The sequence below is a fragment of the Crocuta crocuta genome, unplaced genomic scaffold (assembly GCF_008692635.1).
Source record: "Crocuta crocuta isolate KB4526 unplaced genomic scaffold, BGI_CrCroc_1.0 scaffold25, whole genome shotgun sequence".
Taxonomy (NCBI): Eukaryota; Metazoa; Chordata; class Mammalia; order Carnivora; family Hyaenidae; genus Crocuta; species Crocuta crocuta.
Window position 1 is genome coordinate 4,457,143 of NW_027532015.1, and position 14,415 is coordinate 4,471,557.

Consider the following 14,415-nt stretch of genomic DNA (forward strand, 5'->3'; position numbering starts at 1 on the left):
CTGGCAGATTCCTGCATCTGCAACTGGGAAGTCTTTTGTCCCTTGTCCTGAAGCAGAGCCTCTGCTGCTGACTGTAGCTAACGCACAGGGCTGCGGACAGGCATTTCGGAGGTCATGCTCGGTCCTCGTCCCCACTGCTTACTGCACTTAAAAAATACATTAGGGGCTCCTGGGTGGCTCAGGCGAGCATCTGACTCTTGATTTTGGCTCGGGGCACGATCTCGTGGTTTGTGGAATCGAGCTCCGTATGGGGCTCTGCGTGTACAGTGAGGATCCTGCTTGGGATTCTCTCTCTGCCCCTCCTCCATTTGCGCGCCCGCTCTCGCTCAAATAAATAAACATAAAGAAAACTGTATTGATATAGATACAGATACAGATACGGATACAGATAACAATTCCCCCTCCAGGCGATTCAGTGTTTGCTGTGGTGCCTCATCTATTCCAAGGCTAGATATTTATGGGGGAGGGATCACTGTGAGGCCCAGGCAGACACACGTGCTTCTGACCAAGCAGGGAGAGCTATGATTGTGTGAGGTTATCTCTCTCTCTCTCTCTCACACACACACACACACACACACACACGCACACACACACACACGCACACACACACGCACACACACACGCACACACTCACACGTTCTACATTTCCTCCCGGCCTGAGCTCCACAGGAGGAAGGTATGTGACAGGAGTCCAGGGGCCCCTGTGGCAGCTGTCTCAGGGCCCAGGTGGCCGCACGGCAGCAGTCACAGCCGTGGGGCCGTGGGTACATGGAGCAGGAAGGCGCTGCTCTGCGGTCACCTCTGTTTTCTTCATGTCCCCTCCTCAGTCCAGCCAGTCAGCCAGGGGGAAAGTGCCACACTAGCTAAGCAGCCCCTGATGTCTGGGAAAAAGGCAGAAATCATTCGGGGCTCAGCAGTCAGCACACAGTAAGCCTGCTGGTGTGGGGGCGGGGGGGCTCAGAGCAGGTGGGGAGCGGCCGGCCTGGAGCTCGTTAGTTATCCTCCTTGGGATACGTGGGTGACCTTCCCCCACTCCTGGTCCGCCCTGGTTACACCTGCAGGTGTGTCTGCTGCAGAGAAATGCGCTTAGAAGCAGGGGCTGCAGCCAGTTCTGATGCCGGGGAAGCGAGCGGTGGGAGGGTGAAGCCGGGCAAGACACGCGGCTGAGGCTGAGGCTTGCCACAACCTTGATCAAGCATCTGTGAGTACTGCTTATCTATACTATATATTTGGAACATAAAATACATGTATCTGGTTTTAGAAATCTCTTTAAATTATTTTTTTAATGTTTTTATTTCTGAGAGAGAGAGAGAGTGAGACAGAGTATGAATGGGAAAGGGGCAGAGAGAGAGACACAGACTTTGAAGCAGGCTCGGAAGCAGGCTCCAGGCTCTGAGCTGTCAGCACAGAGCCCGACATGGGGCCGGAACCCATGAATCGTGAGATCATGATCTGAGCCGAAGACAGAGGCTTAACTGACTAAGCCACCTAGGTGCCCCTTAAGAAATATATCTTTAAAAATGTTTGATGATATGCATATTTGATATACACTTTTACGTATATTTAACATATATACTTTAAGTGTTTGATATATGTATATATCCATGTTTGATATCTATATGCTTTTTATCATCCTAATAATCGGAAGGGCTTAGCACTATTTATTTATTTATTTATTTTTTAAATGTTTTATTTATTTCTAGGAGAGAGAGAGAGAGACAGCATGAGCAGGGGAGGGTCAGAGAGAGAGGGAGTCACAGACTGAAACACGCTCCAGGCTCTGAGCTGGCAGTCAGCACAGAGCCCGATGCGGGGCTCGAACCCACGAACCGCGAGATCATGACCTAAGCGAAAGTCGGACGCTTAACCGACTAAGCCACCCAGGCGCCCCTATTTATTTATTTTAAAAATGTTTATTTTAAGAGGGAGAGAACGCACATGCATGGGTATGCGTGGGGGAGGGGCAAAGAGAGAGAATCCCAAGTGGGTACCACACTCAGTGCGGAGCCCAAGGCGAGGCTCGAACCCACAAACTGTGAGATTATGACCTGAGCTGAGACCAAGAGCCAGAGGTGCTTAGCTGACAGCCACCCAGGTGCCCCTATTTACTTATTTTTAAATGAGGCACTTTTCACTTCTTTTTATTTTGACTTTTAATTTTTCTAAAGTAATCTCCATTCCCAACATGGGGCTGGAACTGAGGACCCCAAGATCAAGACTTGCATGCTCCACTGACTGAACCAACCAGGTGTCCCGGTAAGCAACCTATATTAAATCAAATAGTATTCAAGACCTGACTCCTCTCCCTCCCCCACACATAGAGTTCCCTACTTCACCCCTCCTTTCCTGACACAACTGCTCCTCGCACTTGTAAGTATTTTATTTGTGTTTGTTTCTGGCATTGCCTTCTTCGTTTCTAAATCATGTGCTTATCCTGCTAATTCTTTTTCTCCCATTATAGACATATAGACATTATCTGTTGATTTTCCAAAATGAGAAATAATGATGTCACATTCCATCCTTTCCCCCCACCCTCACCCCCTTTTGCCTCCCAATATAGTGATTGTGTCAGCTCAGGTACTCGGAGAAGCAGAAACCAAGGTAGAATTAAACAATGCATAAGATTTGCTAGCCTGTGAAAGACAAAGGGGTCAGCTCCGGGGCTGATCCGACACCATGAAGGAGAGGGGAAAGGAAGGAAGGTCAGGTATGAAGAGACTTAGACTTCAGGGTAGTCTGAGAAAGTCAAGGCCAGGCTGATACAGAGACCCAGAGTAAAGGGTGCCCATTGGAGAAGTCCTGAACTGGGCAGCAGTGGCTGCCTCTAGTCCCCTTGCTGTGCTTAGGCAATACCTGGGAACCCATCAGTGTCACCTTTCCCTGCAAAGACAACACTGGGTCCCAAAGTGGGACACTCCCCAGAGCAGGTCATCCTTTGACGGGAGGTCTGAGCTATGCCTCGCTAAGGCTACCACATTTCTCTTACCACCGTAATTTATGGTTCTGTGCTTCCATTATCATCAGTAAATACTGTTCACAGCTGAGTCATATTGTGTACTATAATCATTATTTCTTTTCTCATTAGTTATTTTTCATTGGAGTTTTCTTTTTAACTTTGCTTATTTGTCGATATACGCATCCATTATTCTGCTCCAAACTTTCTGAGAGAATATAAAACACCCTGCAATATGGTAGAACCTATTTGTATATCAGTTTTCTTTCTTTCTCGTTTGGATGTGTTCCATCTGGAGCCCCCTTCTGGGTTGGTTGTGGTTTGCTTATTCTCTTATTTTGGTGGAGCACGTCTTCTAGGAGCTTGCTGAAAAGGGGTATGAGTGATGTAGATATTTTGATTCCTTATATACTTTTAGTCTACCCGATGCTTGTAAGGTTCTAGGCCAGAAATCATTTGCACCTCAGAATTTGGAAGTTATTGTTTCCTGGCTTCTAGTGTTTCTGTTGAGAAGTCAATGCCATTCAGATTTTTGATGCTTTATGTGGCCTTTTTTTTTTTTTTTCCATCCTGGAAGCTTTTAGGATCTCCTATTTATTCCTGGTATTCTAAAATGTCATAATGGGGTGTCTTATTCTCTATGCTGGATGCTAGATGGGTCTTTCTAATCAGGAAACTCATGTCTTTTACTTCTAGGAAATTTTTGTATTATTTCATTGATTTCCTCCATTTTGTTTTTTCAGTGCTTTCTAGAACTTTTATTATTTGCATATTTGACCCTATTGGACTGATTATCCAATTCCCTTAGACAATCTGTCCTGCTTCCTATCTGTTGCTGACAGATTTTCTAAGCTTTATCTTCTAAGCCTTCTATAGACTGTTTTGTTATTGGAATGTTCCTTTTTAATTTTATCTGTTTTTGGTTTGTTTCCCTTGCCTCAGTGAGGATACTCATTTTGTATATTTTGGATGCAGTTCTATCCCCCACATTGTCTCTGTTGCCTCTGAGTTCCTTTTCCCCACTCATCTGCTTTCTCCTATTGTTTGATGGGACTTTGTTCTCACTTACAACTGGGGCACCAGAAATCAGATGGTAAGCCCTGCATTGTGGGGCTTTTCGTTGTAGGCTTCACTGTGACTGATTTGACAGAGGGCCCAGATTCTTGCAGGAGGTCCCCCCAAATGTCAGTATTTGTAAATCTTCACCACTGGGCAGGGCTTTGCGGGAATCCTCCCGTCTCCTCTCTTGGTGGTGGTAGCTTGAGTGGGGAGAGGCCACGTAACACCCTGGCTGCCAGCACACTGAGCTGAGTTTGGGAAGATGTGCCTTTTTGTATGTACATTGTCTCGTAGTTCCGTTGTTTTGAAGGTAGCGATTGAATCCCTTCCTCAGCCATTTCTGACATCAGACTGTTTCTGGTTCAACTTCTCCAATCTTCTGCTACAATGGGGAGTGGAGTAGTGTAGCTTCTTGGCTGCCCTGACAGGCCCAGGAGGGTGGGGGTGGTGGGGGGTGGGGAGTGGGGGAAGTGNCTCCCTATGCATACAGGCTTCGAAACAATCCTATTTTCAGCCCTTCCCTGCCCCCTGGCCGTGTGAGGGATGGGACAGCCCTGCCTCCTTTCCTTGAACCTTCCTAGGGTGAGGGACTCCAATGAGCTTGTAGTCTCTAAATCCTACACCCCAAGTCATTAATTTTCAGTTTGCCCCTCTGGATACTGCATCAGTTGCTATGGTTTCCCTCAACTTATGTTCAGTATTTCCAACTTTTTGTTGGCTTTTCTCATTTCTGTTATCCACCCTCCAACCTCCCCACCCAATATAGCACTTTTGCTCTGGTAGCTTTGTTTTGTTTTGTTTTCCTCTTATTTCCATTTTACCAGGGTTTGAGCAGGGAGTGGGGGGAAAAAGCGTATGTTCAATCTGATACGTATTATGAGACATCATTCTTCTGTTTTTAAAAAATTTTTAAAAAATGTATTTATTTTTGAGAGAGAGAGACAGAGTGGGAGCAGGGGAGGGGCAGAGAGAGAGGGAGACACAGAATCTGAAGCAGGGTGCAGGCTCTGAGCTGCCAGCCCAGAGCCCAACATGGAGCTTGAATCCATGAATCACGAGATCATGGCCTGAGCTATGGTCTATGATCATGACCTGAGATCATGGTCTAATGCTTAACCAACTGAGCCACCCAGGCACCCCTCTCCTATGTCTTATTATTACAATTTCAGCACCCTCTGGGTCAACATTCTGTCTCAAAAATGGTTGAAAAGCACCTCCTGTGTGGAATGTGCTCAGAGGAAGCAACTGCTCTCAACTCTTCTTCTCCCAGATAGCATTCTTCTTTGACTCTTCTTTGATCTACTTCATGAAGGTACTAAAGGGTTACTATTACTATCTGATACTGTGGTATTCACACACAATAAGTCTCATTTCATCTTCATAGAATCTCTGCTGGGTAGGTATTATTATATTCATTTAACAGACAAGAACTATGGCTTGGAAATTTTCCCCAGGAAACTCAGCTGGTAAGACGTGGAGGCTGGGCTCAAATTGGTGTCAATCTAACTTCTAAGCTGACTGCTCTTTCCAGGGCACTTTGCTACCCACGCTGAAGGGGTATTTGTGCTGGGTGGCTACATTACTTGTGTGCCAAGTGCTTTGTGGGGAAATGTGAGTTCCGTGGAGCCAGAGCCCTCCTCTGTCTGCTCACCCCCATCTCCCGAGCACAGAACAACACTAGCTGCATGGAAAATGCACAATCAATATTTTTTAAATGAATGAATGACTCAATGAATGAATGGATGAACATGACCCCATTTAACTCTCAGAGCAACCCAATCAGTTGTGACTCTAGTATTAGAGTTAATACATTTGACATCAACCTTAACCATAAAAGATTAGGAAACAGGCCTCAGAAATTTGGGACGGTTTTTCTAGAGGATCACTCTTTCCAGAAAATATTGCTTTCATGTAATCTGTGAAATAACCCATGCTAAGGTGTCAGCTGGGGCTGAAGGAGGGTACTGAGTTGGCTTGGCTAAGTTAGTCCAGAATTATTCAGCATTCATTCAACAATATATTAATGAATATCTGCTATGTACTACTGGGCTGAGAGATTTATATTCATTAAATTTCCTCCCATCTCCACAATAGCCCTGCCAGAGAGCTCGGTGGCCTTAAACCATTTCCAACATATCCATTTGTCCAATGAAGAGTTTACTTAAAATTCAACCTCCGTTTGAGAATCTGGACTTCATTTTAGTGTCCTATATTTCCTTGGCATTTTGGAACAGTTTAATGGTTTAAAAACAATCCGTTCCTTTAAGGCCGCTTCTAGCTGGATTTTGTGTTTCTATTAGGTATTTAGTGAACTTGCAGGACTTTTGTTTAAATGATGGGATTGTTCTGGATACTTGAAAGTGCCTTATTCTACTTGACCTACTTTTGGAGAGTTAGACTCCTTTTGGTCCGTTTATGCAAAGCCTTTTGTTCAGAATTTAAATGAAATTAAAGTTTAATTTAATTTAATATTTATTTCCAGGGCACCTGAACAGATGCAAAAATACTCCAAAGGGGATTGAATTGTACATGAATGGGTTTTTGGGTAAGATGGATTTTACAGCCAGGCTGTAATGAGAAAAGGATTGGAGACAAAGACCTAGGGAATCCACTTACTCCCCTCACCTCCCTCCCTCTCTTCCTTCCCGGGACTGTAACCCAAGAAGGAGAAGACTAGGTTCTTCCTGGCTCCTGATTTTTATGATTCTAGGTGTCAAATGCTATTTTTTTTTCAGTTCTCCTGAGTCAAAGGCATGGACTCAGGTGGATCTTTCGCTGGATGTACTGAAGACAGGCAAAACTTTTGGCAACCTCTCCAATAAGCCTATCTACGTATTCATCCAAAAGTCATGCCCTAAAACATCAGTGGGGCATGTGAATGGCTTAAAATAGGAATGAATAAAATAGCCAGAGAATTAGATAACTTTGTAGAACTTGCATAGTGATTGTATTAATTATAGCAACACTTACACTAATTTCAACAGCTAGGAGAGGGCAGAACTCTCATTTTTTTTCTGCCTACCTCACATGTCCCTGGATCAGAATTTGTGGAATTTGTTAAATGAGTTAACTATTTAAACAAGTCTCTATTTTTGATAGGGGAGAATGGAATCAAAATTGCTCAGAGCAATTTGAGGGAGAGGTAAGTGTTCAGGGATGGCCTAAGAGTAAGGGAATATTTTAGAACATGGTCCTGTTAACCTCAATCTAGGAAACAAAAAGAGAGTGTTCAAAGACTGGATATTGTGTTGCTTTTTGAAAACTGATAAAAATGGATGATTCTTCATAAAAAAAGAGGAAGAATAAAGTATGATTATCTTTATTTTCATATTTGGAAAATGGAGTGTCAATACAATAATGTCTACAGACTTCCAGGAGGAACTTTTTTTAGAATTCCTTGGGCATTATCTGCAATAAAGGTGATGTTTTTCTGTGACCACAGTGCTATTTGGGCCACTGAGATCATTTGATCCTTGACATCAGTCTGTTCCCAGAGATTCTGACCAGTGACCCTGAAGCCAACTTTCCCTGGAAACTCTCAGCGGATTGATCGGGGCATATGAACCAAATGTCCCTCCATGCTTCAAAACTCTACTACTCTGACTTTTCAGGTGTTAACATTGTATTTTAAAAGTATATCCATAGGGGTATCCACCAAAGGGGATCTTAGAGTGTTGTTGACTATGGTAGTTGAGTCGGCCATTTATCTGTGCCAGGAGCCACATCAGCTGTGAGTACCTTTCTGTGTAAAGTGTGCAGACCCTGGAGCTGGCCTGCTTGGGTCCAAACACTGGCTCCTATACTTCCCGGTTATACGACTGGTTGTGTGCTCCCTTCTCAGTAAAATAAAGATTTTACATATCTACTTCACAGGGTCGTTGTGAGGTTAAAATGAGTGAAAATGTGGAAAAAGCTTAGAAGGGTGCCTGGCACCCGGTGAATGGTATAATATGTGTTAGTGAGGAATGTATTACCATCATTATTATTTATGTAAAGTATGTGAAATACACAAGGCAATTTTGAGGTTACAAATGCATAGGCATGTACTTGGAGGTATATATATGTTAACACTGATTCCTTTTATCATCCTGGAAGTGTAATTTCTCACGAGTGCAATTTCTCTTCCTTTCGCTTTGTAACTACCTTCCACCAAACAGCTTTTTCTTAATCCCTGACCCCTCTACTTGTTTTAAATGTGCAAATATTCCCTCTTCTTCTATCACAGCTTATTTAATCCTACTTTGGGATATTTCTTTCTTATACTCTCTCACAAATCCCTCGAACCCTCTTTTTTTTCACACTCCCAAGTTTATTTTATTTTATTTTTAATCACCCAAGCAATATGTGAAGTGGCTGATAGAGGTAGAGCCCTGATGTTGGCAAGCTGAATCAAAACGGAGGGGGTGACTGGCAAAAGGAGCGTGTTCAAGGCTGGACACAGGGGTCCAGTTTCCTTCTGTTTTCAAAGTTCTATGTCTGCCATTTCAGATTCAGATTGATATTTTACCACTACCTATCTTCAACCTGGTATGGCTTAAGCACTAGACTAGAGAGATTTCAGACGCATTATCGTTTAATCCTTACAAAAACTCTTCAAAAGTAGGTATTCCTCTCATTTTACAGAGAAATTAAAGCAAAAGTAGAGAGGTAAATCATCTGCTCAAGGCCACAGAACTAGAAAGTAGAGAGCTAGAGACAGAACCCATATATTCTTACTCCAAGTTCCATTTTCTTCCCACTGCTCATAATCCCTCACATATAAAACAGTATAAATAATAAGACAAATTCCATTCATATCAGCCCTTGAAACTTTCTGAAAGTTCCATCCAGAATCCCATAAAAGTTTTTATTTTTTATTTTATTTTATTTTATTTTTTTAAATATTTTTATTTATNCCCAACCCACGAACCGCGAGATCATGACCTAAGCGAAAGTCGGACGCTTAACCGACTAAGCCACCCAGGTGCCCCTTTTTTATTTTATTTTTAAATTTAAAAAAATGTTTATTTATTTTTGAGAGAGCATGAGTGGGGGAGGGGCAGAGAGAGGGAGACACAGAATCAGAAGCAGGCTTCAGGCTCTGAGCTGTCGGCACAGAGCCCAATGTGGGGCTCGAACCCACGAGCTGTGAGATCATGACCGAAGCCCAAGTTGGACGCTCAACCAACTGAACCACCCAGGCGCCCTGCCATAGAAGTTTTTAAATAGCTCTTCATCCTTCTCTAAAGCTTTATCTCCAGTATTCCCATCCATCCACCTATCCATCCATCCTTCTATCCATTGATCCAATCATACCATCCATTTACGCATCTGACCACAAAGCCATCCTTCCTTCCATCCCTCCCTCCCTCTATCCTTTTATTAATTATATACTTTCTTTCAGGCATATGCAAGAAGTTCCAAGGAAATCCCTATCTTTAAGGAGTTCTCAGCTTACAGAAGAGGACAGCATGTAAATTAAAAATTGCAATATAGGGGCGCCTGGGTGGCTTAGTCGGTTAAGCGTCCGACTTCCGCTCAGGTCATGATCTCGCGGTTCGTGGGTTCGAGCCCCGCGTCGGGCTCTGTGCTGCCTGCCAGCTCGGAGCCTGGAGCCTGTTTCAGTCTGTGACTCCCTCTCTCTCTGACCCTCCCCTGCTCACGCTGTCTCTCTCTCTCTCTCCTAGAAATAAATAAAACATTAAAAAAAATTGCAATATAATGTGGTAAATGCTAATACATCATGGTAATTTTGAGATCTTCTAGAAATGCAGGAGAGGTGGGGAGGGAATTTCTAACTTTTTATAGCGTATATTTTCAAAGTGTGGCCCTTGGCAATTTAGAAGGTCAACAGAGGAACCACCTGAAACCTGTGTGCAAAATCTTTTCAGAGGGATTTGTGACCAAGAGAGCAGAGAGACAAGAGTTTGAGGCCCCACGGAGGAGTTTTAACTGTGTTAATATTTGAGCTGATCAAAAGTGTGCCAGGAATCAGAAGGGGAGAAAGACATTCCAGGCAAAAGAAACCAGGTGTGAAAAACGACATGCAAATAATTTACTAGGACTCTAACCTAGAGTACCATTTGAGGAAGGAGCAGGAGACACAGCATGTAGGATAGGTGTTTGGGGTCCAAATAAAGAAAGGAACAGGGTGCGAGGCCAGGAATTAATTCTCAAGGATATTACAAGTGCTCTCAAAAGCAGTACTACAGTTCATTGTAAAATTTATTCTCTGGGAGCATTTAAACAAAATGATAATAGTTCTTGCTGTCCATTTCCAGAAACTTAGAACAAACTCTCTCTACTTGTGGGTAAATTTGCATTCAGGAGCTGAGCTGGTAGCCTAAACTTGTTTCTGGGGAATAATGTGTTCTGAATTCCGAACAATGGCTTACAAAACTTCTAGAGAGAAATGAGGCTGTGAAATGGCTTGGTGGCACAGCCCCTTAGTGCCGTGCCTCGTGTTCAAATATGGGCCAGGGAAAGGGGATTACGGACATTTGTTTATTCTTGTTACTCAAAAAGTAGCAGAGAGTTTTTGGGAGGTGGATATTACTTAAGGTAATGGTAGTTAAATTTATGATATAGGTTTCACCCTGGAAGTGTCTGCCCCATTGCTTTGCTTTTCTTCCCAAACCTCTGGGGTTGAGATTAAGTAGCTTAGTTAAATTAAGATATATATACAGTCGTCTCCCAAAGAGGAAGCTGGTCTGAACTAGAACCATTTCTATAGATTTCAAGGCTCATTTGCCAGTCTCCTTAGATAGGACAGAAGAGATGTTTCTAAGCCGAATAATTCCCCTTTCTGTCCAAGTTGATCAATACATCTTTTTGCCTCCTCTAGCACAAAAACCCAAATGTGCTTCCTTTTCTAAAAGGAAGCCTCTGTCTTGTGGGGATTAGGAGGGCATAGTCCCATGACACAGTTTGCAGTCCATTTTTGGCATCTGAAAAACCTTCCCTCTTTCAAGAACTGTGGGCGACCAGTCCAGAGGGAACAGGATTTTGGCACTGGTACGGAAAATCTTACCTGCCAACTGGGCTGCTCTCAACGTATTGTTTCTGAAACCAGGGGAAGTGCGTGTAACAAGAGCAGGCTTTGTACTGTCCGAACATTTGTGACGAGCACATCTGCACGGAGTGGAAGGGAAAGACAGCCAGCTGTGTTTGTTCCTTTTCTCCCGTACCGGCTTTCTTTGGATTCTCGAACAATCTCCCAGGATATGATTGTTACCTCTCAAGACTCAGAGTTCAGATTTCCATACTTTATTACTACCCTAGCCACGGAATCAGGCATTTCACATGCCATTGCTCAGACTAGCACACTAGCACTTTTCTCTAATTACCCAGCGCCTCCTAGTCTCTACTTTGGGTATCGATCGTACCAAAAAGATGAGTGGAGATTTAACGAGGTGTACTAGGTCAGTATATTCAGACCGACATTTCTTCTAGGATTCCTTTTCATAATTCTCTTTTCATTCAACAGGTACATATCCGGTGTCAACTGTAGTAGGCACCGTCCTGTCATCTTTAATGGACAAGTCTAACCTCCTTTCCAATTAAAGAGCAAAAGCATGGGTACCTGCGTGACTCAGTTGATTACACACCGTCTCTTGATTTCAGCTCAGGTTGTGATCTTGTGGTTTGTGAGACAGAGCCTCGCATCAGGCTCCAGGCTCCTAGCTTGGGATTCTCTCTCTCTTCCTCTCTCTCTCTCTCTCTCTCTCTGCCCTTCCCCTTCTTGTGCTTGCTCTCTTTCTCTACGTCTCTCTCAAAAAATAAATAAATAAACTTAAAAAAATAAATAGAAAGGAAAAGCATGAGGCACTGATGTGGCTCAGTCAGTTAAGCATCTGACTCTTGGTTTCGGCTCAGGTGATGATCTCATGGTTCATGAGTTTGAGGCCGTGTGGGTCTCCTCGCTGACAGTGTGAAGCCTGCTTCAGAGTCTCTCCCCCTCTCCCTCAGCCCCTCTCCCCCAACTTGCACACTCTCTCGAAATAAATAATTTTTTTTAGAAAGGGGAAACACTTCACACTATAATATACTGCTTTAACAGAGAAGACCAAAAGAAAGCTGAGAAGACTTCAGTAGGATATTAAATGCTACACAGTTACTCAGATGGTCCCTGTCCCCCGAGGCTTATAATACAGAATGCACACTCATATCCCTCATTCTTAGCATGAGTGCAAGTCTTTTAAAATAATGTCACACATAAGCAGAGGTTGGAAAAGTGCTGGCTTTTCAACAGTAACAACTTCTTGGCTTACAAAACAGTGTTAGAGTCTCGGTGTGGAGGGAAACTTCTACATAAATATCTACATAACTATAGGAATATCTCTTCTCATATAAACGGTTAGTCCCCCAAACGGCAAAACCTGGCAGAAGAATTCCAAAGCCTTCCGAGCCTCTTGAGAGTCTGAGCAATCCGTCGGTAGCCCTGACAGTCCCAGACCCTGAGTTACTTGTCACCTATTAGCTACTGTCCCCTTCCAAGTCTTCCTGCCTAAATGTCCGAAGTCACGCTTCCTCACAGAAACACCGTTCTAACAAATGTGAAAAGGGACATCTACATACCCTGAGGTCCTGGTGCTCCATGAAGGCAGCCGCTGTGTAGCTATCAGGCCATACGTTCGAATGTTCTCCGACTTCCTTTCTGACTCAGATCGAATGAATCCGCAGCACTGATGTAAGGCTCTTAATGGGAATCTGTTTTCAATTCAGGGCAGATGTGGGACACTCTTGTAGCCCTAGGGATTATCAACTTTAAAACAAATCGCCTTCAGGATGATAAGTCAAGAGGCAGTAACTGCTTCCTGAGGCCTCCTTGGGGTTCCTTCCAAATGCTTAACATATAACACAATAACTATGGCGCAGAAAGCAGGTTTGCTCTTGAGCTGCTCAGGCTCTGAAACAAAGCTTGCAAAACGATCCTCTGAAACAAAGCGTGGAAATATTCGCAGGACTTTTATAGAGAAATTCAGATATTTTAGCAACACACAAAAGTGACCAGAGTGTCCCTGTCCCCGTCCCCTCCCCCCCCCACCTTCCCAAAACTATCGTAGCTCTGTGTTCGCTTCATTGAGTATAGTTTTCCCACACGTTGAAATTAAATTGTTCTGGTTCAGAATTTTCTTGGCTCAGGGAAAGGAAAGGGAGGACTATTCCAAGACTTCCACAGAGAAACATCCAGAAAGTAATTTACCACGATAAGTTTAATGTTCTAGAATTAGCGTTCATGTGGCACGAACTGCCTGCATCTTAGAGCACCCTCTGTTCTGAGACCACTCTGTAGGGTTGGTCCACATACCAGGATTGTAGACTCAACAAAACATAGCTGGGGTTTAGTATAGTTTAACACAATTTAATAACCCTGAAACAAACAAACAAAAAAACCCCACTAACTTATAAGAAATCTAAAAGAAAAATTTAAGATTAAAATTTTGCTTTCATGTTTATTTATTTTTGACAGAGAGAGAGAGAGAGAGAGAGCAAGCACAAGCAGGGAAGGGGCAGAGAGAGAGGGAGATGCAAAATCCGAAGCAGCCTCCAGGCTCTGAGCTATCAGCATAGAGCCTGACGCGGGGCTCCAACTCGTGAACTGTGAGATCAGGACCTGAGCCGAAGTTGGATGCTCAATCGACTGAGCCACCCCGACACCCCTAAGGTTTTTAAATAAAACTTTTCTTTTAATTAAACAAGTTTTCTATAGAACTTTAAAATATTAGAAGTTAGTGTGGCTAGCGTTTCCCCATAAAGCACACGCAGATAAGTTTAGGTTGTAAGGAACGTAAGCGAGGCATTAGGAAAACAGTCACATGAGATTATGTATTTAGAAAACACAGCCTACTCTTTACTATGAGAGTGACCTAACAGAACTACATGGTAAGACATTAAGTCACACACCAATGAACAGTAGGGCTATTGTTTCTCTTATCTTCCTGGGGAAAGAGGAATCAAGCTTCCAGAACCTTACACATGTGCTAAATAATCAGTAAACAGCATTACAAGGGGGTGTTCAGAGTTCTGGATGGGACGCAAAGGGACTTGTCCCCGGATCTCTTTAACTGGAGGGGCTCTGGCCACGGCCTAGGTCACAGTTTCTTTGTAAAGTGGCTGAATTAGGGAGGTGATTTCTAAAATGTATACTCCCAATACCTCTTACGGCGCATTTGCCAAGACCAGGTGGAGAAGAGATAAAGGTTTTCAAGAGTAATTCCCACAAGCCAGACATCTCAGACAAAAGTTTTTTCCACCTTGAAGCACATATTTATATTTATCGCAAAGCAAGTTTTAGCTAAAAAGTTGGATCTGAAGGGTAAAGAAACCAACTACCTGATACAAATCAGACACCTAGTGTGTGTGTGTATATATATATATATATATATATATATATATATATATATTTTATAGGCTTTTCTGTA

At 43.3% G+C, this 14,415-nt stretch overlaps 1 long non-coding RNA gene across 7 annotated transcripts in view; it reads left to right on the forward strand.

The window, feature by feature from the left end:
• The first annotated feature begins 577 nt into the window (after positions 1-577).
• The window catches only part of LOC144241468 (uncharacterized), a 128,221-nt gene continuing 114,383 nt past the window's right edge, over positions 578-14,415 (forward strand). For 3 of the 7 annotated variants that reach the window (XR_013338084.1, XR_013338083.1, XR_013338080.1), the window contains exons 1-3: positions 687-927; positions 1,062-1,201; positions 2,169-2,256. This is a non-coding gene — a long non-coding RNA (uncharacterized LOC144241468). The other 4 variants (XR_013338085.1, XR_013338081.1, XR_013338082.1 and 1 more) reach the window with 4 other exon arrangements.